The sequence below is a fragment of the Bufo gargarizans genome, unplaced genomic scaffold, assembly GCF_014858855.1.
Source record: "Bufo gargarizans isolate SCDJY-AF-19 unplaced genomic scaffold, ASM1485885v1 original_scaffold_941_pilon, whole genome shotgun sequence".
Classification (NCBI taxonomy): domain Eukaryota; kingdom Metazoa; phylum Chordata; class Amphibia; order Anura; family Bufonidae; genus Bufo; species Bufo gargarizans.
In genome coordinates, this window is record NW_025334766.1 from 66,579 (window position 1) to 93,011 (window position 26,433).

At 48.0% G+C, this 26,433-nt stretch overlaps 1 long non-coding RNA gene across 1 annotated transcript in view; it reads left to right on the forward strand.

Moving 5' to 3' along the window:
• Nucleotides 1-8,853, forward strand: part of LOC122924253 — a 31,262-nt gene extending 22,409 nt beyond the window's left edge. The window contains exon 3 of the long non-coding RNA XR_006387383.1: nucleotides 8,684-8,853. This is a non-coding gene — a long non-coding RNA (uncharacterized LOC122924253). The remainder of the gene's footprint in view (nucleotides 1-8,683) is intronic.
• The last annotated feature ends 17,580 nt before the right edge of the window (nucleotides 8,854-26,433 follow it).

Genomic DNA, 26,433 nt, shown 5'->3' on the forward strand with positions numbered 1-26,433 from the left:
TATGCAGCTCAACAACCCGACCACGTTCAAAAAAGGGAGAGTTTTTTGCCTTTGCCATCACAACGTGTGACTACCTGACAGAAGATGACAATGAATCCACATCTCTGCACAGATTTGGCCTTTTAAAGGCATGTGGTCCTAACATATGGATCAGCTGAAAAATGGCCTGTTTCAGTTTATTCGTTGTTTTCAATTAATTGAATGCTCAAAAAATGTTTAGTCTCACTCCCATTTCTTCTTGTTGCATGCTGAAGCTCCACTTGGAACCATGTTAAGATCCAACAATGTAAAATATTTTTTTGCCATTTTTCAAGTGGTCTTAAACTTTTGATCAGGACTGTACATACACACACATACATACATACATACATACACACACATACATTCACACATACATATACATTCACACATGCATACAGACACACTGTAACGGACCGTTTCAGCAGACAAGGGGTTAAAATCCGTTTAGGCGATATGCCCCTTTCTGAGAGACAGGCACAGCTACTGCAGAACACCAACCTCCCGAACTGGATACAAAATAGCACTCCAAACTGGAACCTCACAAATAGCTGTCAGCAGACGAACAGGAAAAGCATACAGTCAGCTTACACTCCTGGCAATCAGTCTCCAACAGCATACAGGGAATCCCCCCAATAACGAGACAAGGCTCCGTGTTGAGGGTCAAGCAGTGCTCTGACTGTACTTCAAGTACAGCCTCTTTTATTCATAAAAAACAAACATAGTACTGCCCACAGGGTTTTGAAATCCAACCAATCAATATCTTACAACACATACAATGTAAATACAGCAACCAATCGTTCACGCCCCCTAGAGGACCAGAAGGGAGACTGCGACACAGAACAGATACAACACATCCCCACAATGCATCATGGTTTCCTCCTCTCTGCCTGGGAGACAACCGAGGGCAATCCAATTATCTCTCAGGACAAAGGGAGATCGCCAATACACATGTGGAGACAACAGGACAGACATCACCATTTAAACACACAATGGGACAATAGGACCACACCCAGCATATTCCTCCCCTCTGCCGATGATGATTATTGAACACAAGGGCGAATATAATTTAAGGCAAAGAAATACAGTTTTATAAAACATATCACAGGAACCCAAAAAACATGCAATAACCCCATAACCAATATATCCTCGGAACCGGGGGATCTGGGTGAACCACATGTCGAAAATTCACCCACATCCGTTCAGTAGTTTGGAAGATACAGTTACACTGAAAATATACAAGTTATACAGAAAATAGTCACTAATAAATGTGTCCCCTGTTTGGTAGTTTCAAACTCCTGAATGATGTCTCTGTGCACCGAATACAGGCAAGATAGCACCGTGTGGAAAGTCAGAACAGTGTCTGTGAGTTACAATGGCCGCTATCTATTGTTCTCACCATGTGCTCCATCCAAGCAAGTAAGGCAAAGGATGCAATCCAGGGACAGAGGGCTCCGTCCCAAGTGCCTTAAGACCCAATAACTTAAGGGACCATAATCCCAGGGCAGGAGGCTGGTAAACAGCCCCCTCCAAAACACCGTGGCGAGGTTGGTTTCGCCACACACACATACATATATATTCACACATACATACACACATACATAGGTCCTTTTTTATATATATTACATTGTAGTATTCCTCTTTGATTAGTTCATACTAATGGACACTGTCCTGGACACTGGAATTTCTCCTCCACCGTTCCCAGTAAGGAGGGCGCACTGTGCGGGTCGGGGTAAATTCTATGCCCCCTCCTCCAATTGGTCTCGGTGATGTACAAGGGAATTGAACAGGAATGTTTCATACAGGGTTCTGATGTATTCACGTATGACGCTTTGTATGTAGTCCGAGTTTTCACGCTGCTAATGCTGGATTTTAAATACTTTTTTTTATATCTGAACAAAAAAAATATGCATTTTTTTTACACTATTTTGTTTATTCTTGTCTTGGGGTGGCAGCTTGAAATACAGTGGCTTGCAAAAGTTTGGGCACCCTTGGTCAAAATTCCTGTTACTATGAAAAGTTAAGCAAGTTAAAATGAAATGATCTCCTCAAGGCATAAGGTTAAAGGTGACACATTCCCTTTGTATTTTAAGTAAAAACTATTTTTATTCATCTTTTACATTTTTAAAATAGCAAAAATGTAAAAGGGCCCGAAGCAAAACTTTGTGCACCCTGCATGGTTAGTACCCTTTGGCAGGTATCACAGTTTGTAAACGCTTTTTGTAGCAGCCAAAAGTCTTTTTCGGTTCTGGTTTGGGGGATTTTCCTCCATTCTTCAGCAGATCATGGACTGTGAGGGCCATGGTAAAACCTGCAGCAGATCAGGGGACTGTGAGGACCATGGTAAAACCTTCAGCAGATCAGGGGACTGTGAGGACCATGGTAAAACTTTCAGCAGATCAAGGGACTGTGAGGACCATGGTAAAACCTTCAGCAGATCAGGGGACTGTGAGGACCATGGTAAAACCTTCAGCAGATCATGGACTGTGAGGACCATGGTGAAACCTTCAGCAGATCAAGGGACTGTGAGGACCATGGTAAAACCTTCAGCAGATCAGGGGACTGTGAGGACCATGGTAAAACTTTCAGCAGATCAAGGGACTGTGAGGACCATGGTAAAACCTTCAGCAGATCAGGGGACTGTGAGGACCATGGTAAAACCTTCAGCAGATCAGGGGACTGTGAGGACCATGGTAAAACCTTCAGCAGATCAGGGGACTGTGAGGCCCATGAAAACCCTTCAGCAAATAAGGGGACTGTGAGGGCCATGGTAAAACCTTCAGCAAATCAGGGTACTGTGAGGCCATGGTAAAACCTTCAGCAGATTACAGGACTGTGAAGACTATGGTAAAACCTTCAGCAGATCAGGGGACTGTGAGGGCCATGGTAAAACCTGCAGCAGATCAGGGGACTGTGAGGACCATGGTAAAACCTTCAGCAGATCAGGGGACTGTGAGGACCATGGTAAAACTTTCAGCAGATCAAGGGACTGTGAGGACCATGGTAAAACCTTCAGCAGATCAGGGGACTGTGAGGACCATGGTAAAACCTTCAGCAGATCATGGACTGTGAGGACCATGGTGAAACCTTCAGCAGATCAGGGGACTGTGAGGACCATGGTAAAACTTTCAGCAGATCAAGGGACTGTGAGGACCATGGTAAAACCTTCAGCAGATCAGGGGACTGTGAGGACCATGGTAAAACTTTCAGCAGATCAAGGGACTGTGAGGACCATGGTAAAACCTTCAGCAGATCAGGGGACTGTGAGGACCATGGTAAAACCTTCAGCAGATCAGGGGACTGTGAGGACCATGGTAAAACCTTCAGCAGATCAGGGGACTGTGAGGCCCATGAAAACCCTTCAGCAAATAAGGGGACTGTGAGGGCCATGGTAAAACCTTCAGCAAATCAGGGTACTGTGAGGCCATGGTAAAACCTTCAGCAGATTACAGGACTGTGAAGACTATGGTAAAACCTTCAGCAGATCAGGGGACTGTGAGGGCCATGGTAAAACCTGCAGCAGATCAGGGGACTGTGAGGGCCACGGTAAAACCTTCAGCAGATCATGGACTGTGAGGGCCATAGTAAAACCTTCAGCAGATCAGGGGACTGTGAGGACCATGGTAAAACCTTCAGCAGATCAGGGGACTGTGAGGACCATGGTAAAACCTTCAGCAGATCATGGACTGTGAGGGCCATAGTAAAACCTTCAGCAGATCAGGGGACTGTGAGGACCATGGTAAAACCTGCAGCAGATCAGGGGACTGTGAGGGCCACGGTAAAACCTTCAGCAGATCATGGACTGTGAGGGCCATAGTAAAACCTTCAGCAGATCAGGGGACTGTGAGGACCATGGTAGAACCTTCAGCAGATCAGGGGACTGTGAGGAGCATGGTAAAATCTTCAGCATATCAGGGTACTGTGAGGACCATGGTAAAACCTTCAGCAGATCAGGGGACTGTGAGTGCCATGGTAAAACCTTCAGCAGATCAGGGGACTGTGAGGGCCATGGTAAAACCTTCAGCAGATCAGGGGACTGTGAGGACCATGGTAGAACCTTCAGCAGATCAGGGGACTGTGAGGACCATGGTGAAACCTTCAGCAGATTACAGGAATGTGAGGACCATGGTAGAACCTTCAGCAGATCAGGGGACTGTGAGGACCATGGTAGAACCTTCAGCAGATCAGGGGACTGTGAGGAGCATGGTAAAATCTTCAGCGGGTCCCTTTTGACGTTTTCTATTGTGGAGTTAGGGGTGTGATTAGGAACATTATCCATTTGTAGAAGCCATCCTCTTTTCACCTTCAGTTTTTTTTATTTTTTATGTTTGCTTCCAGAATTTGCTGGAATTTCATTGAATCCATTCTTCCCTTAACTTGTGAAGTGTTCCGCTTGCCAATAGCTGCAACACAACCCCAAGGCATGAATTATCCCCCCCCCCCATGCTCAAAGGGGTTGTGTCATTTCAGCAGATGGCCTCTATCATGTTGATGCAGTTAATACCAGTCACCCAGTCACTTAATAATGGATTGTGGTTCTCCATATTGCCTCCTTTGCCCGTTTCCATGCTTATGACCACCCTGCTTTATTAGCAATCCTACGGGCATCTGTCTCTGAAGTTCTTCTTGGTCTCCCTTATCTTCTCTTAACCTCCACTGCTCCTGTTAGCTATTTTTTCATTACTGTTAAAATTGTGGAAATGGGAACCTGAAACACTTTGCTACCTTCTTCTAGCCTTCTCCTGCTTTGTGGACCTGAACCATTTTCAGAGTGTCAGGCTGCTGCTTAGAAGAAGCAATGACTGCTGTTTTTTGGGACAAGGTTAGAGGAGTCTGGGTATTTATAAGGCTTTGTGGCCTTTCCTTACAATGATTGTGAAGAATCCTTATCCCCAACAGGCTATGTAAGGTCTGAGACCTCGGTCAACATTTTCTAAGTGCTCAAATCTCCTTGGGTTCACTTACTTTTGCAAAGTACTTCTTTCCTTTTTTTACTCTAAAATTTTTTAAAACCAAAATAATCGACTGATATTGCTTACACTGCAAGCACCGAGGGGAAGTACGTTGCCAGGAAGTCCGGGGTCAGGGCAGGCAGCCATCAAGCAAAGTCGGTAAACAAAGTCCAAGGTCAGAGGCAGGTGGCAAACAAGCAAAATCTGATAACTCCAAAAGCATGGTCCGGTACACAGCAAAGCAAAACCCTAAAAACACCTTCACATTAGGAACTAGACAAGCAAGTGACCAAGATTGCTCAGGCGCCTTCCTGGGGCAGGAAGTGCCTTTAGATACTTCCTGCAATCCAGCCATAGTCTGGGAGATAGAGGGCGTGTACGTCCTGGTGTATGTTTCATCTTAAACTTTATGCCTTTTGGAGACCATTTCATCTTCAACTTGCTGAACTGTTCAGTGACAGGAATTTTGACCAGGGGCGCCCAGACTTTTGCATGCCACTGTAAATCTCGCTGAGCAGCTGCAGCAATGAATGGTGAGATCTCTGGATCTGTTCCGGGTCTGGTTTGGACTGTCATGTACTATATCCTTATAACCCAGTGTTACCCAGTCATGTCCTCCAGCCACTACGTTCATGTCTGTCCATGACCACTTCATCCTTCCATTCACCAGCAGGCACTTGTGCTTTTTTTGGGTGCACTCTTATTTCTAGCCACCTCCCTACTTTCCTCAGTATTCCCAGCCCCCACTGAATTCCCACTGCCCCCCATATTAGTATGACCACCCTCCCCCAGGTCCTAGTCCATTCTTTCTGGAGCCCAGCAGCCCGTCCCTGTTGTAGAGCCGGTTCAGGAGTGGACTGGCCATGTACCCTACAGGGAAATTTCCCGTTGAGCCGATACCTCGCCGAGCCCTCCTGACGGCCACTGGCCAGGTACATAACCATAATGCTAGGACCATCATGTCCTTATGCAGATACCCTCCTGATGCCCTCTGTCTGCAGGACGGTGATACAGTTGAATTCTGTGGCGAGGGCAGAAGTATTTTATGCTACACTGTGGTGTTTGCTTTTGCTGGGGCGGTATTTTGTGCTGCACTATGGAATTGCTGTCCACACCTATTTCTGTTGTCCCTGCCTAATTGTGGCCCTACCTTCTGTCAATTTGGACTTTCCACTTGGGGCCACTTTAAAGGAAATGTGTCGCCAAAAATGTTAAAACTAGATAGTAACACATCTCCTTTTTTTTATAATTTTATTTTTATTTTTTGATTCTAGATTTTTTGATTTCCTTAACATGATGATGGGAGCGGCGTCTTGTCTGAACTGTTCTTAACAGCATTTACGCAACATTAAAAAAATTACTTTATGGTTGCCCCATGGGCCATAGACACAATGGTTAGGAGGGACCTCACTGACTTCTATGGGAGAGTGTTATGGGCACGCTCTGTGGCCTGTGCAGGGAGGGGGAGTAGATAAGCTCTGACAATCCCCTATTGTGAATGGTGGATCCTGTCTTATCTATACACAAAGGTGATATCATTACAGGCAGGATTAGAATGAGGTAACTGCAGTAAAGTGATCTCTACAGACCAAGAAGTGGCGCCAATTATTAGACATGGTGGCCGATACAAAAAATGCTGGATTTTTGGTTTAAATATAAAAAGTGATATCAAAAATGATTTAAAAATGTTAAACTTAAAGTGATTTAAACAGCCGGTTTTTGTTATACAAGCGGGTGTCGACTCACTGCGCCACTGACCGGCTACACCCTGGAGGGGCATGCCTAAGCAACCACCTGGTCTTCACTGGAGCCTCTGATGGTGAGGATAGGCATGGACTATTAGGATAGTCACCCGGTACCAAAGTCAGTGGAAGCTAACCAGGGGGTCAGAGGCAACACTGCAAGCACCGAGGGGAAGTACATTGCCAGGAAGTCCGGGGTCAGGGCAGGCAGCCATCAAGCAAAGTCGGTAAACGAAGTCCAAGGTCAGAGGCAGGTGGCAAACAAGCAAAATCTGATAAATCCAAAAGCATGGTCCGGTACACAGCAAAGCAAACCCCCAAAACACCTTCACACTAGGAACTAGACAAGCTAGTGACCAAGATTGCTCAGGCGCCTTCCTGGGGCAGGAAGTGCCTTTAGATACTTCCTGCAATCCAGCCATAGTCTGGAGAGACAGAGGGCGTGTACGTGCTGCCTCACAAGGGAGGAGAGACACGCCCGTGCACGCCCGAACAACCAGTACAGGACTCTAAGCATGAAGTAAGCTCTGGCACGGAGCGCAGATACTGCTGCTGAGTATGATTGCTGGGTGGAGCAGAGTCGATTCAGATCAGACGTTGTGGAGAAACAGAGCTGGCTTCATTGGCTCTTGCAATAACAGAAGGTCACCTTACATGGTGAATGGCACAAAAACAGAAATCAGTGAGTTCACCTCAATGTACAGGAATACAGCACATCCTAGAAATGCAGAGAGAGACTACAAGCGAGCATTAGTAACAGCGACATCTAGTGTTAGAACTGTGAACTGCAGTCACTCCAGCAATAGACTAAGCTGTAAGTTGTTGTATCTCCAACAGATTCAACAGTTAGGCTACCTGCTGCCCACGCTTGTCAGAACGGCGCATGGCAGCAGAAGGGAAAGAGCAATCCCGGCGCCCATGCCCGCAGCTAGGGGCAGCAGCGCCGGCACGGACTGCTCCACTAACAGTCATTTTCTGATGACGCATTCCCAAGTTTCGTCTGCCCCTGGTCCAGTTCTCCATGAACCCAACCCTTCCTTCCTGCCACTTTTTTACCTCCCAAAGCTCCGACTGCCTTTCTAGTGGCCCTTGTGGCACCAGTACTATTTCTCCTAGTTCCCTAAAATCATTCTTAAGGACCTTCTGGCTCCTACTGACAGTTTGGACAATGACCACCGGGTCTTCTGCAGTCCCACCCAGCAACCTGTCTGTCCTATCCACAATATGCGGAGCCCAAGCACCCTGAAGACAACACACTGTTCTGCATTCATAGTCCCGGCGACAGATGACCCTGTCTGTCTACTTAATTATAAAGTCCCCTACAACTAGTATCTATCTGACCTTTTTGCTTTACTACTACTCCCATCATTTCTACAGCATCCTCCTTGTTGCTGTGGAGCAAACCCCTACTGAAATGTGGCTGGCCCTGAGCTTGTATCCCTAATATCAGTCAGACATATTTACTAGGGTGTTCCAGCTCGGGACTCGCCTCCCTGGCACTTTTACTCCTACCCCAGCTACTTACCTCTGTATCCCGATCTTGCCCACCTGAAGGGTTCTTCAGAATTGTCCTATTATCTCCTTCTCTTGTTTATGTTTGCAGTGAGTGCTCTACCTGCACTTTTGTGTTTGTACCCTTCTTTATGTTGATCTTGAGGTGTCAGCTGTACCAGGAAAGTTGGAATTGAGTGTCCCCCACAAAAGGGGTTGTTAAAGGCGACCATTGGAGGTAAGAGTATATTCCACTGAGGAAGAAGTGAAAGCAGAGTCTCTGGAGGGAAGATCCGCTCCAAGCATGGCATTTCTATGTGGGTGACTGGATTAGCATGAGATTTAGCCGGCGAGGAGCAGAACATTATTTAGGCCCTGATCGCTAACCCTAGAAGTGAAGGAGCTGAGAGAAGTGTCTGATCTATAGACAGATCTACAGGAGGCCATGTATTCAGTCACTGTGTGCTTGTGTCTCCACAGATGGATCCAGGAGGAGAAGTCCCCCCAAGAGATGTCCCCGTCCTCTGTATTCCCAGGACTGTCCAGAGGAGAAGCTCCCAGAGAACCATCAGGTAGATGGAGCTGAAGTCTCCCCAGAATCTGACCAGAAAGGGACTGAACCAAAGACCATTTTACATTTCTCTTTAGGATGAAAATCTGATGGATATTAAGATTGAGGTTATAGATGAATCAGAAGAGGAGATGGATTTATGGGGCGATCAGCAGGGTAAGGAGGGGGCTGTCATGGGTCACCTGGATACTACTCCCATCATCTCATCATCACATGTAATGATCTCTCCTGTCCCTGTGTGTTTCCTACAGATGGACTCATAGAAGAAAGTCCCCCCGAGAGATGTCCCCGTCCTCTGTATTCCCAGGACTGTCCAGAGGAGAAGCTCCCAGAGAACCATCAGGTAGATGGAGCTGAGCCCTATACACATCTATATAGGGGGGTCCTGCAGTCATAGAGGGGTCATAGATTGTGGGGGTCTCTTATGTGGATCTGTTAGATTTCCCACCTGTCTGCTGTATTGTCCTGAATTGTTACAGATGACAAATCAGGGGGAAGATCTTACTATTATCAAAGTGGAGGATGAAGAAGAGCAGATGATGGGCGATCCCCCGTGTAAGAGTGAGGAGGACATTCCAGTCCATGTGACCACAGGTATGGAATAATGAATGGAGGAAGGGAATGGGGAGGTTTCTTCAGGTGAGGCTCCACCTTAGAGCTGCAGTAAAGTAGACCTCCCGGCAGTGACCACCATAGACATCCTCTCCAGGATCTTCTCTCCATCCTCTCATGGTTCAGGCTTAAATCCTTAAAAGTTATATTAAAATTGGAAAAAAAAAAAATGAAATGTCTTGTTTTAAGTTTATGCTGTAGTTGGTGCACAACTATTCGTTTTAGTCATGTGACCACGGAGCTTGAGTTAGGTAAAGCCAGCTATCACTCACCGCTCCATGGTCTCCCGTCGGCACCGCGCTGCACTGTCCTGGGCCTGGTGTGCGCACATTGTCGGTGTGCACTGCCTGACGCTGTGTGACGTCAGTTCCCAGTGCATGTTTGGAAGAAGACGCTGCGGTCCCTCTCCTGCGGACTCCATATTAGCCAGCCGCGCACCCTGCCAGCAAAGGTAAGTATTACATAGGGGGGCTGATGGCATTGGGGGACATGGCATGGAGGGGCTTATGGCACTGGGGGAGTGGGGGACATGATGGCATGGAGGGGCTATTGGCAGTGGGGGACATGGCATGGAGGGGCCGATGGCAATGGTGGAGTGGGGGACATGATGGCATGGAGGGGCAGATGGCACACAGGACTGATGGCACTAGGGGTAGATGATTGCTCAGAGGGCTGATGGCACAGAGGACTGATGGCACTGGGGGGAGTTGATGGCACTGGGAGGCTGATGGCACAGAGGACTGATGGCACTGGGGGGAGCTGATGGCACTGGGGGGAGCTGATGGCACAGAGGACTGATGGCACTGGGGGGAGCTGATGGCACAGAGGACTGATGGCACTGGGGGGAGTTGATGGCACAGAGGACTGGCACTGGGAGGAGCTGATGGCACAGAGGACTGATGGCACTGGAAGGAGCTGATGGCACAGAAGACTGAAGGCACAGAGGACTGATGGCACTGGGGGAGCTGATGGCACAGATGACTGAAGACATGGGTGGCAGATGGCACAGAGGACTGATGGCACTGGGGGGAGCTGAAAGCACAGAGGATTGATGGCACTGGGGGGAGCTGATGACATGGAGGGGGCCGATGGCACAGAGTACTGATAGCACTGGGAGGAGCTGATGGCACTGGGGGGAGCTGATGGCATCAGAGGACTGATGGGACTGGGAGGAGCTGATGGCACAGAGGACTGATGGCACTGGGGGAAGCTGATGGCATATGGAAGCTGATGGCATAGGAGGAGCTGATGGCACAAAGGACAGATGGCACTGGGAGGAGCTGATGGCACAGAGGACTGATGGCACTGGGGGAAACTTATGTCAAAAAGGACTGATGGCACTAGGGGGAGTTGATGGCACAGAGCACTGATGGCACTTGGGGGAGTTGATGGCACAGAGAACTGATGGCACTGGGATGAGCTGATGGCACAGAGGACTTATGGCACTTGGAGAGCTGATGGCACAGATGACTGAAGACATAGTGGCAGATGGCACAGAGGACTGATGCAACTGGGGGGAGCTGATGGCACAGATGACTGATGGCACTGGGGGTAGATGATGGCACTTAGGAGAGCTGAAGGCATGGGGGGGGCTGATGGGACAGAGGACTGATGACACTGGGGGGAGCTGAAGGCACGGGGCTGATGGCCCAGAGGACTGATGGCACTGGGGAGAGCTGAAAGCACGGGGGGATGATGGCACAGAGGACTGATGGCACTGGGGGAGCTGATGGCATGAGGAGGCTGATGGCACAGAGGACTGATGGCACTGACAGGAGCTAATGGCACAGGGAGGATGATGGCACTGGCAGGAGCTGATGGCACAGAGGACTGATGGCACTGGGAGAAGCTGATGGCACAGAGGACTGATGGCAGTGGGGGGAGCTGATGACATGGAGGAGGCTGATGGCACAGAGCACTGATTGCACTGGGAGGAGCTGATGGCACAGAGGACTGATGGCACTGGAAGGAGCTGATGGCACAGAGGACTGATGGCAAACGGAGGGAGCTGATGACATGAAGGGGGCTGATGGCACAGAGTACTGATGGCACTGGGAGGCTGATGGCACTGGAAGGAGCTGATGGCACAGAGGACTGATGGCACTGGGGGGAGCTGATGGCACAGAGGACTGATGGCACTGGGAGGAGCTGATGGCACAGAGGACTGATTGCACTGGGAGGAGCTGATGGCACAGAGGACTGATGGCACTGGGAGGAGCTGATGGCACTGGGAGGAGCTGATGGCACTGGGAGTAGCTGATGGCACAGGGAGTAGCTGATGGCACTGGGAGGAGCTGATGGCACAGAGGACTGATTGCACTGAGAGAAGCTGATGGCACAGAGGACTGATGGCACTGGCAGGAGCTGAAAGCCCAGGGAGGTTGGCACTGGGAGGAGCTGATGGCACTGGGAGGAGCTGATGGCACTGGGAGGAGCTGATGGCACAGAGGACTGATGGCACTGGGAGGAGCTGATGGCACAGAGGACTGATGGCACTGGGGGGAGCTGATGACATGGAGGGGACTGATGGCACAGAGTACTGATGGCACTGGGAGGAGCTGATGGCACAGAGGACTGAGGGCACTAGGGGGAGCTGATGACATGGAGGGGGCTGATGGCACGGGGGGTGCTGATGAGTTTTTATAAAGGAAAATGTTCTTTTAATTAATTTTTTCTAATTAGAGTACTCGATTAATCGTTGGATTAACCGATACAATACTTGATTACTAAAATAATCGATAGCTGCAGCCCTAGAGGACATAAAAGCTATAAGATGAGGCTGGGCTCACATTTTCTACCTCTCACAGTTAGCAATTTATAGATATTACTGGGTCCAGTTGTGCAGAAGACTTCTAGTAATGGCTGTAGATGTGTGGCAGAAGATATCATCCTCCCGAGCCAGTTCTGGAGTGATAAATCCCATAGAATCTGCTTCTCAAAGGGTTTTTCAGATGTCACGCCAAACTGTTTCTGGAGTCTTAAAATTGTGTACCAGAAAATTATGTACCAGAAAATCATTTATGTTGCTTTGAAAAAGTATTCACACCCCTTGAACTTTCCACATTTTTTTCACGTTACACCTTAAATGGACTTTATTGGGATGTTATGTGATCGACCAACACAAAGTCCAAGTCTGTGTGAGGAGAGAAGATGAGACGAGGTCAATAATCTGTAATGTGTGGCGTGCATTAGTATTCAGCCCCGGAGTCAGTACTTTGTAGGACCCCCTTTTTACTGTAATTCCAGCTGTCGGTCTTTTGGGGGATGTCTCCACTAGCTTCGCACATCTAGAGGATGACATTTCTGCCTATTCCTCTGTGCAGAAGAGCTGGCGCTCAGTCAGATTGGATGGAGAGCGTCTGTGAGCAGCAATTCCCAGGTCTTGCCACAGATTCTCCATGGGATTTAGGTCTGGACTGTGACTGGTCCGTTCTAACACATGAAGATGCTTTGATCTAAACCCTTCTATTGTAGCTCTTGTTGGATGTTGAGGGTTTTGCATTTAGACCAGAAAGTTCTACTTTGATCTCATCTGACCAGGAACCTTCTTCCAAATGTTTGCTGTGTCCCCTACATGGCTTGTGGCAAACAAGACTTCTTACGGCTGCTTTCAAAAATGTCTTCTTGTCACTCTTCCATAAAGGGCAGATTTGTGGAGTAGATGACTAATAGTTGTCCTGTGGACAGATTCTCCCACCTGAGCTGTGGATTTTTGCAGCTCCTCCAGACTGACCATGGGCCTCTTAGTCTATTTCACACTTGTGTTTTTTCAGGTATTGAGAGCCGGCAGAGGATTTCCATACTGGATAAAAAACTGTTAAGTTTTGTCCCCATGCATTCTGAATGGAAAAAGATCATATAGAGCAGGGGTGCACAGCGTTTCCTGGTTGGGGGCCACATTGCCAGACTGAACCAATGACGAGGGCTGAAATTAAAATTTAAAGGTGTATTAACAACTGAAATATTGTACTTATGGCATATTGAACACACATTATATACCATTAATGTCTGGTTACACTTCCAGGACTCCCATCTAATGGGAGAAATACATGAAAAATACATGTGAGCAGCCACAAGACATAGGCATACATGTCTGTTACCAGATGGTTGGGGGCCGCACAGAATGGTATCAATGGCCGCATGTGGCCCCCGGGCCGCAGGTTGTGCACCCCTAAAATAGATCATAAAAAACTGAAATGAAAAACGGATCCAGCACTGAAAACAATGTAAGTCAATGGTGACGGATCCGTATTTTAGGAGCCTAAAAAAATAGATTTTTTCCGTTTTGATCCTAACGGAACGGATGCATCATGAAGTACAAAATCAAAACAGATCCGTTTAATTCTGGTATTGAGATACTCTGACGGACCTCAAAACCATAATTACAATTGTGCCATACTTCTTCCATTTTCGGATGATGGATTGGGATATTTTTTATAGCCTAAACCTGCTTTATACTTCTCCATAACTTTATCCTTGACCTGTCTGGTGTGTTCTTTGGTTTTCATGATGCTATTTGATCACTAATCTTCTCTAACAAACCTCTGAGGCCTCCACAGAACATCTGGTGTTATACTGAGAAGACATTACAGAAAGAAGGACTTTGGTACTAATGAGGTGACTTCTGAGGGCAATTGGTCACACTGGATTTTATTGAGGGGGATCAGAGTACAGGGGGCTGGATACTCATGCACCCCACACTTTCCAGATTTTTATTTATTAAACATTGTGAAAACCTTGTATCATTTTCCTCTCCCTTCATACAGACTTGCTGCTTTGTTTTGGTCTATCACATAAAATCTAAGTAAAGTACATTTATGCAGATATAGGTGCGCAGTAACCATGCAGTAATCCGTGGGGCCGGAGTGTCTCTCTCACCGACGCACTTATGTAATCTGGCCGCTGCTCGTTCCCGGTGCGTTGTAAATACCGCGCACGGCTAGCAGATCCTCGCTCATTGTGACTTGTGTTTCGAAGTTAACAGTGCCACTGCGGAAGAAGTTTGTGGGAGGTGAAGCGAGCACAAATCGGCCATTAAGTTTTTTGTCGTATGGGATTAATAATGTTTATCGTATAGACGTTTTAGCATGCGGCGATATCAATGATGTTTATTTTTTTTATTGTTTGCACATTTTAATTTTGGGGAAATGGGAGTGATTTGAATGTTTGTTTTATTATTTTATTTTAATAAACTATTATATATTTTATTTTTATTACACTTTTTAATAGTTCCCCTAGGCAACTTGAACAAGCAGTCATTAGATGGCTTCTCTCATAGACTCCAATGCTGCAGCCTCGGAACATTTCGGAGGACCGAGGCTGCCGCACACACCATCCAGCTTCCCCGATCCTTGCTAGTGGAATCCGGTGCACAGTTTTTTAATCTCACAGATGCTGTGGTGACATTTGACCACAGCACTTGAGGGGTTAAATGTGTGCGATCGGCGTTGTCTGCTGTGCTTGCAAGCAGATGCCATCTTTAAATACTCAACCGCCGACATATATTTACATTAGCCAGTCGGGAACAGGTTAAAAAGACTGATTTCTGTCTCTCTGTGAGGCAGAAACTCAAATCTACTTTCGCCAGACGTCAGCTATAACTTGCTCTCTGTCCCTTTTCACCAAACTTAAGAAAAGTGAGGTCTAAAACGATCGGCGACTTAACAATAGTGGTTAAATAGGCAAATACATGGGCCTCATAATGTAAGGAAAGAGAACGTCTCACTAGCGCCACCTTCTGGACTTGGTTCCCTGTGAGCCTTGGGCACAAGCCAGGTGGTGCTAAAGATGATTCTGTGGCAGTCTCCATACAGGGCTGGTCTCTTTAAGGAGTGTGGCATTAAAGGGGTTGTCCAGCCTTTACTTTACTGATCAGCAGAGGTCCACCGGTCAGCTGTTCAGGTCGACGCTGGAGCTACGGGCTGTGGGGTATCGGACCCCCGCCGATCAGCTGTTCAGGTCGACGCTGGAGCTACGGGCTGTGGTGTATCGGACCCCCGCCGATCAGCTATTCAGGTCGACGCTGGAGCTACGGGCTGTGGTGTATCGGACCCCCGCCGATCAGCTGTTCAGGTCGACGCTGGAGCTACGGGCTGTGGGGTATCGGACCCCCGCCGATCAGCTGTTCAGGTCGACGCTGGAGCTACGGGCTGTGGTGTATCGGACCCCCGTCGATTAGCTGTTCAGGTCGACGCTGGAGCTACGGGCTGTGGGGTATCGGACCCCCGTCGATTAGCTGTTCAAGTCGACGCTGGAGCTACGGGCTGTGGTGTATTGGACCCCCGCCGATCAGCTATTCAGGTCGACGCTGGAGCTACGGGCTATGGTGTATCGGACCCCCGTCGATTAGCTGTTCAGGTCGACGCTGGAGCTACGGGCTGTGGTGTATCGGACCCCCGTCGATTAGCTGTTCAGGTCGACGCTGGAGCTACGGGCTGTGGGGTATCGGACCCCCGTCGATTAGCTGTTCAGGTCGACGCTGGAGCTACGGGCTATGGGGTATCGGACCTCCGCCGATCAGCTGTTTAGGTCGATGCTGAAGCTACGGGTTGTGGGGTATCGGACCCCCGTCGATCAGCTGTTCAGGCCGATGCTGGAGCTACAGGCTGTGGGGTATTGGACCCCCGCCGATCAGCTGTTCAGGTCGATGCTGGAGCTACGGGCTGTGGGGTATCGGACCCCCGTCGATCAGCTGTTCAGGTCGACGCAGGAGCTACAGGCTGTGGGGTATCGGACCCCCGTCGATCAGCTGTTCAGGTCGATGCTGGAGCTACAGGCTGTGGGGTATCGGACCCCCGTCGATCAGCTGTTCAGGTCGACGCTGGAGCTACGGGCTGTGGGCTATTGGACCCCCGCCGATCAGCTGTTCAGGTCGACGCAGGAGCTACAGGCTGTGGGGTATCGGACCCCCGTCGATCAGCTGTTCAGGTCGACGCTGGAGCTACAGGCTGTGGGGTATCGGACCCCCGTCGATCAGCTATTCAGGTCGACGCTGGAACTACGGGCTGTGGGGTATCGGACCCCCACCGATCAGCTGTTCAGGTCGACGCTGGAGCTACGGGCTGTGGTGTATTGGACCCCCGCCGATAAGCTGTTCAGGTCGACGCAGGAGCTACGGGCTGTGGGGTATCCGACCCCCGTCGATCAGCTGTTCAGGTCGACGCTGGAACTACGGGCTGTGGGGTATCGGACCCCCGCCGATCAGCTGTTCAGGTCGACGCTGGAGCTACGGGCTGTGGTGTATCGGACCCCCGCCGATCAGCTGTTCAGGTCGATGCTGGAGCTAAGGGCTGTGGGGTATCAGACCCCCGTCGATCAGCTGTTCAGGTCGATGCTGGAGCTAAGGGCTGTGGGGTATCGGACCCCCGCCGATTAGCTGTTCAGGTCGACGCAGGAGTTACAGGCTGTGGGGTATCGGACCCCCGTCGATCAGCTGTTCAGGTCGACGCAGGAGCTACAGGCTGTGGGGTATCGGACCCCCGTCGATCACCTGTTCAGGTCGACGCTGGAGCTACAGGCTGTGGGGTATCGGACCCCCGTCGATCAGCTGTTCAGGTCGACGCTGGAGCTACAGGCTGTGGGGTATCGGACCCCCGTCGATCAGCTGTTCAGGTCGATGCTGGAGCTACGGGCTGTGGAGTATAGGACTTATGATGGCCTATCCTGGACAATCCCTTTAAATATTCAGTTGGCATCACTAAGTGAGCGCTTTTTGTATTTAAATCCGAGTGTTCGGTGCATAAGTGTGAAGAAGGACCTTTGTCCAACATGTCTGGGCGTCTGAACATGCCCTGAACTTGGGGATTTTAAACTGAAGAAATAAAGTTAATTGATGAACTCTTTTGAAGTATAGCTGGCGCTCAACGAGTGCATTTTAACCCCTTAGTGACAATGATTTTTTTTCATTACGACTGGTCACATGTGTCCCCTCTGTCGCTGTCTGAGACCTTGACTTTTGCAGGACGGGTTGTCGTTTTTATAGGAACCTTTCTGGGGTACATATAATGGATTCAATGACTTTTCTCCCTTTATTTTGGGGGGAGATAAGAAATCTGGTTTATTTTCCAGTATTCACTTTATTCTGTCGGGTGATGCCAGATTTATATTGTTTTTTTATTACGTTCTATGACTTTCACAATGAAAACGCTCTTTTACAAAATAATTTCTTTTTGAGTCACTAAATTCCACGACCGAGAACATTTTTATGTTCCTGACGACTGTGTCAGGCGTGATTCGTGGTTTTTGTTGGTCTCCTGTTTTTGGTAGGTGAATTACTCTTCTATATTACAGGTTGGTACGGATGTGGTGTATCTAGATTCGCCACCTTTCCCGGAGGGAGGTGTGGTATAAAACAGGGTGTTATTTCATCATATTTTCAGATTTGTGGAATTTTTTAATATAAAATACTTTGTTTACAGAGGTGTAATGGAGAAGCAGATACCCAGAAGCCACAGCTGCCCCCGAGTGAACACTATGTGGCGTATAAGCCGTTATCCCGGCAGCCTGGGACGGTATTACTAGAGAAGCTCGGGACGATGGCTGTGCTGCCAATAAACCCGTCTCATTAGGGGGATTGGATGGATGAGCGATCATCTTCTCACTGCTCATCTGGGAAAAACGTGGCGTCATATAGCGCACGCTGAATTCTGGCAGGAGCAGATTTCATAAAAAACATACAAGATGGAGTCTTGTAGGATGCTGCGCTATTTGTCTGGTGAAATGCTGGGTTTTCTAATGGAAACTAGATCCCTTTATAGTCACTGCACTCCGGCAAGTGGCGACCATTTTATGGAAATGCCGCTTCCGTTATTTTGTTTTGTTCTGCAGAACTACCGAAGTAAAAATGCAAATGTAAAGCCCTAGCCTCACTTTTCCCCTGGCGTCATGTACAGTTGCACAAGAATAGGTGGCCATTGAGGGGTTAAACCATCAGGAATTGGCGCCAGTCAATCACTAACTGCCTTTATCTGCTCTTCCCAGCAAGTAGTATATAGTGGCCGACCCCTAGAAAGGAATGCCTCGAGGGCGAGGAAGGGCCAAATGTGTTTCAGATTGTTGAATGTTATCCGGTCTAGGTTTGTGTCATAGAAGACTGTAGAGCAGAATCCGGGACTTTATCATTGATCCATTAGTAGTGGAGTCACACTAAAAGGAATGTTCTACGGTATGACCTTTGTCATTTCAAGAAAAGTCACTGAATCTATTTTTAACCCTAACAGGAAATCCCAGTAAGAGGTCTGAGGGAAACTTCACGTTATCACTAGATTATAAGGAAGAAGATAAAGATACCAGGCAGCGCTCTTCAGGAGGAAACCTCATTACCTGTAATGTACATCCAGGACCTCATAGTCCAGATCTATCATATAATCCTCCAAATCGTGAGGAAACTTCTCCTGACCAATCACAGAATATCACAACTACTGGGCAAAAAAATGGTAAAAGATATGAATATGGTGAATGTGGAAAACGGTTACTATACAGCCCAGCCCTTTTTATTAATGAAACAGTTTACACAGAAGAGAAGCCGTATTCATGTTCCGAATGTGGGAAACGTTTTACATCAAAATCACATCTTGTTAGACATGAGAGAATTCACACAGGAGAGAAACCATTTCCATGTTCTGAATGTGGAAAATATTTTATTACTAAAGCCAAAGTTAGGGATCATCAGAGAATTCACACAGGAGAGAAACCATTTAACTGTTCTGAATGTGGGAAATGTTTTACACAAAAGTCACATCTTATTATACATAAGAGAAGTCACACAGGAGAGAAGCCGTATTCATGTTCAGAGTGTGGGAAATGTTTTATGAATACGTCAAGTCTTGTTATACATGAGAGAAGTCACACAGGAGAGAAGCCATATTCGTGTTCACTATGTGGAAAATGTTTTACAGGTAAATCACATCTTGTTAGACATGAAAGAAGTCACACAGGAGAGAAGCCATATTCATGTTCACTGTGTGAAAAGTGCTTTACAGATAAATCTAGTCTTGTTATACATAAGAGAAATCACACAGGAGAAAAGCCATATTCATGTTCAGAATGTGAAAAAAGTTTTACACATAAATCACATCTTGTTAGACATGAAAGAAGTCACACAGGAGAGAAGCCGTATTCATGTTCAGAATGTGGGAAATGTTTTACAAATAAATCACATCTTGTTAGACATGAGAGAAGTCACACAGGGGAGAAGCCGTATTCCTGTTCAGTATGTGGGAAGTGCTTCACAGATAAATCAAGTCTTGTTACACATAAGCGAATTCACACAGGAGAGAAGCCATATTCATGTTCAGTATGTGGGAAATGCTTCACAGATAAATCAAGTCTCGTTGTACATAAGAGAATTCACACAGGAGAGAAGCCATATTCATGTTCAGAATGTGGGAAATGTTTTATAACTAAAGCTAAACTTAGGGATCATCAGAGAATTCACACAGGGGAGAAGCTTTCTTGATGCTGTGTATGTGGAAATGTTTCACAAAGTAATTTTGAAACTCAAATTCACGATGAGAAGAAACAGTATTTGTATTTTTATTATAGTAAATGTTATAAGAGCAAACATGATTGTGAACCCCTCAGGTTATTCACATTCATTAGAAAAGTGTTTATTAGCCAGAATATCGATGGATGAAGAGTATTGTGTTTCCTGTCCTCATGAACCTTACCTAGTACTGTACATTCACCTACACTACAGGAGGATCCAGAGTGACATTGTGGAAGGATACCACATGGCAACTTCTATTTCAATTTTTTCACATATGTGAACATAATGAGGCACAGCTGTGTATGGAGAGAGGGAACAAAGAGTGAAAATGATTCCAGCCAAACCTAGATGCCCACCTGTAAACAGTAGTGATTGAGGTTCTTGCTCCTTATCCGTACAGAATGGTCTCCTGGTTCTCTTGATGAGACACCACTCCGGTCCCCAGCCCCAGCTGTGTCTATGGCATCTCTTGCCACATCTCTCCTTTATGCTTTTGTCTGTGTTTGTTCTTCTGCCAGATTTTTTGTTAAATGTGTAACTTTTTATCAAGTTTTAAGCCAATGTACTGAGTAATATAGTTGTAGTATGTGAACATCATAATAAAATGTATGAACTGTAAATCGAAATTTTAAAAGGTTTACCATTGAGCACACACAAAATGTAATGGTCGTGTGCACAATGACCAGAGAAGAAATGAATATAAAGAACAGGAATCATCTCAGGAAGCACTCACGGATGTCCTTATGGTGGTCCTCGTTTGTACATGGAAGATATGGTACCACAGGGAATCTCCTTAATACCTGAACTCTGTTCCCAGCTGCTGTTGCATCGTGTGACCTGGAGTCCGACCACCAGAATCCTACAGTGCCTGCAGTGTCAGCTGGAAGGGCCCCAAGTCTTGCAAGGCTATGAAATTTGAGACTAATAGGCTTGATAGAGGGACCATTCCTCTGTAAAGCTTTTGTCTATTGTTACATGAAGCCACCATTTGCACCATTCTGGAGAAAAAGTTAACCGAACCTTGTTCTGTAAAGGTGGTCCTAAATTTTCAAGTTTAGGTAATCAAGTTCTCGTTGCCTGGATAATATGTGAGACGGGTAGCACAACAGGCGTAGCGGTAATGCAGAGCCTAAAGGAACATTTAGACAAAAAGATAATGAATTGAAACACGGTGTGCACAATGCCTGAATGTTAGGGAACAAATGGACCATATTTTTCGCTCCTATAAGACGCACCTGACTATAAGACGCACCTGACTATAAGACGCACCTGGGGTTCTGAGGAGGAAAATAAGAAAAAAAATGTTTTAACAAAAAGGTGTGCTTTTGAACGAATGGCGGTCTGTGCATGACACTATGGGGGATCTGTGGATGGCGCTGTTATGGGGGTGATCTGTGGATGGCCCTGTTATGGGGGGATGATCTGTGGATGGCACTGTTATGGGGGGGTGATCTGTGGATGGCACTGTTATGGGGGTGATCTGTGGATGGCGCTGTTATGGGGGGGTGATCTGTGGATGGCGCTGTTATGCAAGGGTGATCTGTGGATGGTGCTGTTATGGGGGTGATCTGTGGATGGCGCTGTTATGGGGGGTGATCTGTGGATGGCACTGTTATGGGGGGGTGATCTGTGGATGGCGCTGTTATGGGGGGTGATCTGTGGATGGCACTGTTATGGGGGGGTGATCTGTGGATGGCGCTGTTATGCAGGGGTGATCTGTGGATGGCACTGTTATGGGGGGTGATCTGTGGATGGTGCTGTTATGGGGGGATGATCTGTGGATGGCGCTGTTATGGGGGGGATCTGTGGATGGCACTGTTATGGGGGGGATCTGTGGATGGCACTGTTATGGGGGGGGGATCTGTGGATGGCGCTGTTATGGGGGGATGATCTGTGGATGGCCCTGTTATGGGGGGGATCTGTGGATGGCACTGTTATGGGGGGATGATCTGTGGATGGCCCTGTTATGGGGGGGATCTGTGGATGGCACTGTTATGGGGGGGGATCTGTGGATGGCGCTGTTATGCAAGGGTGATCTGTGGATGGCACTGTTATGGGGGGGATCTGTGGATGGCGCTGTTATAGGGGGGATCTGTGGATGGCGCTGTTATGCAGGGGTGATCTGTGGATGGCACTGTTATGGGGGGTGATCTGTGGATGGCACTGTTATGGGGGGATGATCTGTGGATGGCGCTGTTATGGGGGGGATCTGTGGATGGCACTGTTATGGGGGGGATCTGTGGATGGCACTGTTATGGGGGGGGGATCTGTGGATGGCGCTGTTATGGGGGGATGATCTGTGGATGGCCCTGTTATGGGGGGGATCTGTGGATGGCACTGTTATGGGGGGGGGATCTGTGGATGGCGCTGTTATGCAGGGGTGATCTGTGGATGGCACTGTTATGGGGGGGATCTGTGGATGGCACAGTTATGGGGGGATCTGTGGATGGCACAGTTATTGGGGGGGGATCTGTGGATGGCACTGTTATGGGGGGGGGGGTCTGTGGATGGCGCTGTTATGGGGGGGTGATCTGTGGATGGCGCTGTTATAGGGGGGGATCTGTGGATGGCGCTGTTATAGGGGGGGATCTGTGGATGGCGCTGTTATGGGGGGTGATCTGTGGATGGCGCTGTTATGGGGGGGTGATCTGTGGATGGCACTGTTATGGGGGGGGATCTGTGGATGGTACTGTTATGGGGGGGGATCTGTGGATGGCGCTGTTATGCAGGGGTGATCTGTGGATGGCACTGTTATGGGGGGGGATCTGTGGATGGCGCTGTTATAGGGGGGGGATCTGTGGATGGCGCTGTTATAGGGGGGGATCTGTGGATGGCGCTGTTATGGGGGGATGATCTGTGGATGGCCCTGTTATGGGGGGGGATCTGTGGATGGCGCTGTTATGCAGGGGTGATCTGTGGATGGCACTGTTATGGGGGGGATCTGTGGATGGCACAGTTATGGGGGGATCTGTGGGTGGCGCTGTTATTGGGGGGGGATCTGTGGATGGCACTGTTATGGGGGGGGTCTGTGGATGGCGCTGTTATGGGGGGGTGATCTGTGGATGGCGCTGTTATAGGGGGGGATCTGTGGATGGCGCTGTTATAGGGGGGGATCTGTGGATGGCGCTGTTATGGGGGGTGATCTGTGGATGGCGCTGTTATGGGGGGGTGATCTGTGGATGGCACTGTTATGGGGGGGATCTGTGGATGGTACTGTTATGGGGGGGGATCTGTGGATGGCGCTGTTATGCAGGGGTGATCTGTGGATGGCACTGTTATGGGGGGGGATCTGTGGATGGCGCTGTTATAGGGGGGGGATCTGTGGATGGCGCTGTTATAGGGGGGGATCTGTGGATGGCGCTGTTATAGGGGGGGGATCTGTGGATGGCGCTGTTATAGGGGGGGATCTGTGGATGGCGCTGTTATGGGGGGATCTGTGGATGGCGCTGTTATGGGGGGATCTGTGGATGGCACTGTTATGGGGGTGATCTGTGGATGGCACTGCTATATATGTGTCACCCACAGATCCCCCACCCCATAACAGTGCCATCCACATATCCCCCACCCCATAATAGTGGCATCCACAGATGCCCTAATATACCAGAGCTAAACCTGTGGGAGGGGCCGGCGTCATGCAAATGCAGCGGGGCGGGGCGGTCACTGTACTCCGGCCCCGCCGCTCACTCACTTCCTTATTGCCTAAACCTTTTATAATAATAGCTTTCATTGAAGTTCCGATCCCCAGCCCCATCTGTACTACTTACTAAATGTCCTGTAGCAGAGCAGGGCGGCCGGCCGGAACTCGCTGACGTCACGTGCCTGGCCGCCTACTTTATGAATGAAAGGAATAAGGAAGTGAGTGAGCGGCGGGACCGGAGTACAGTGACTGCGCAGCCGCATTAGCATGACACCGGCCCCTCCTCCCTCCCCCTCAATCTGATACATCGCAGACTGCGATGTAAAATGGCAGCATTCGCCCCATAAGATGCAGGGGCATTTCCCCCCACTTTTGTGGGGGGGGGGGGGGGTGCGTCTTATGGGGCGAAAAATACGATACCTCATGGTCACAACTCCCTGCAGCTCAATAAAAAAAAATGGCTCTCAGAGGCTACTTTTGGACAGTGTACCTCTTGGTGAGAGATTGGTGACTGCTAGACATGCCTCTAAAACAGGCATCCTCAAACTGCGGCCCCCAGCTGTTGTAAAACTACAACTCCCACAATGCCCTGCTGTAGGCTGATACCTGTAGGCTGTTCGGGCATGCTGGGAGTTGTAGTTTTGCAACAGCTGGAGGGCCGCAGTTTGAGGATTCCTGCTCTAAAACATGCTCATGGACATGCCCAATTGACAGACTTTGAGAGGGGGCACCTCACTGGACTGAGAGAAGCGGGATGCTCGTTATATTATAGTATAAGAAACAAGTTACATGTACCACCAAAATATTTTAAAAACATAAAACTCATTGGAAAAAAAAGAAAAACAAGCTTTCATAGTTTCTGCAAGTTAACAGGAAACTTTTATAGAAAAACAAGTTTGAGCTCTTAGAAGATGGGTTTAAAAAAATGCTTGGTCATAAAAGGACCGATCCTCTGAACACGCAGATATTCCAAAGAGGCTCTTAATCATTAGTGTTTGACGGAGAATCTTGTCCGGGCCGCACCCTCCAACGAGTAAATGGACATAAAGGTATCGCTGATGGTGTCCCCTCTAGAAAGGCCCTTATCTCTACCAGGGTAGATCTGGAGCTGTACCAATCAGCAATCATGTCTGACTAGACACAGGCCTAGGGCATAGATCAACGATAGAACCGATAAAGAAGCTTCCGGACCGCATGACAATATAAGGACTATTGAGCCTGATACAAAGGACAGTACATAATAAAACAAAGAAGACAAGTGCAGGGACAAGGAGACATCAGCAGAGGAGAGCACGCTGGCAACGATTCATACTGCTCCACAGAATAACGTGCAATTGTGTCAGTATGGTAGATCGTCAAGGCAGAATATATTACCCATGCTGTGCCTCCCCCGGGATGGCGCACCCTTCGTCTGGGGGTGGCATAATCAACGCGAGCCTTACATGAAATACCCACCACCAACCAATTCCAGCGCTAGTTGCATTGGCGTGCAAACCGGGACCAAATAACATCACGGACCGCTGCTTTGTGACGTGAAGCGTCACGTGATCTTCATCAGGTCACATGACGGCGCGAGATTATGTCAGCGGCATAAAAAAAATTAAATGGCGCATGCGCAGGCCTGCATTGCAGCGCGAAAAAAGAAAAAGAAAAAAGAGGAAGCATTAAATAGGGGGAGGAGTGTACATTATACACACACGACAGGAGTGAACCTCAAGGAAATAAGTGAGCCACCTAAAAGACGTCCAGGAACATGATTGGATGAAGATATATAAATAAGTAGACGTGGTGAGCATGCCTGACTGTGTGACTCAGTGAGAGTGACGGGTGAAAAGGGTAAATAAATAATATGAATACGATACATGTATAAAATGATGCGTGAAAATGATCGGGAATGAAGATTTTCCTACCTTTTAGTTAAGGAAAATATAGATTTTAATAATGGCGGGAGGCGAGTATTATATGCAATCTCTTTCATTTAATTTTGCCACAGCAGTAAGGGTTAACAACCATAGAGAACGAAAAACAAAAAGTTGAACAGACAGTCCCATATGCAAATGAGGACATAGCCAATCCGGCGAGATCAGAGTCGATAAAGGTCTGTGCAATCACTTCTACAGCAAACAGATCACATGGGGATAAAGTAACGTAGGTAATGGAGAGTCGGTGTAGAAGGATCCGGAGAAATCTTCCATGTGAGTGAAGATCAAGCTGAAAAACAGAATTAGAAATGTACAAATAGGGTGGGGGAGAGGTGGGATGATACTCGCCTCCCGTCAGTATTCAAATCTATATGTTCCGTCACTAAAGGTAGGAAAATCTACAATTTTAAATAATACGGGCGGCTCCTATTATATGCAAGTTCAAAGCTAATATATATATACAGTAAATAACACAATATGTTAAACAGATTACTCAAAGTATTAACATGGACTCGTGAGTATCAGGTTTAAAATAGAAATCCCTAGAAGTGGACTCGGAAGACCAGTTGGCTGCTTTCACTATATCTGAAAGGGAAGCTCCCGATTCGAACACCTTAGTTGACATTGCACGTCTAGTGGAGTGGGCTCCAAAAGCGGAAGCGTCGATACCAGCCAACGACAGGGCTTAACCCACCTAGCCAGGGTGAGCGAAGAAACCGGACGAAATGGAGTACAATAGGATATGAGGAGCTCTGAAGATAAAGGGTCTCGAAGAGAGGAAGTTCTATGTGCATAAGATTCAAGGCATTTTACCACACAAAGGTCTTGGTTATGTGAGAAAGCAGGAAAAATACTGATTGTACATTACTTTTTGTGCGTCTGTAAACAGTAAAATGGACCTTTTTTCTGAGGTAAAGGGGGGGGGGGGTGACTGTAACTGATTACCGACTAGTCACAATCTGCCGAGATACCTGGGACCCTGGTAACTGTGCTAAAGAACAG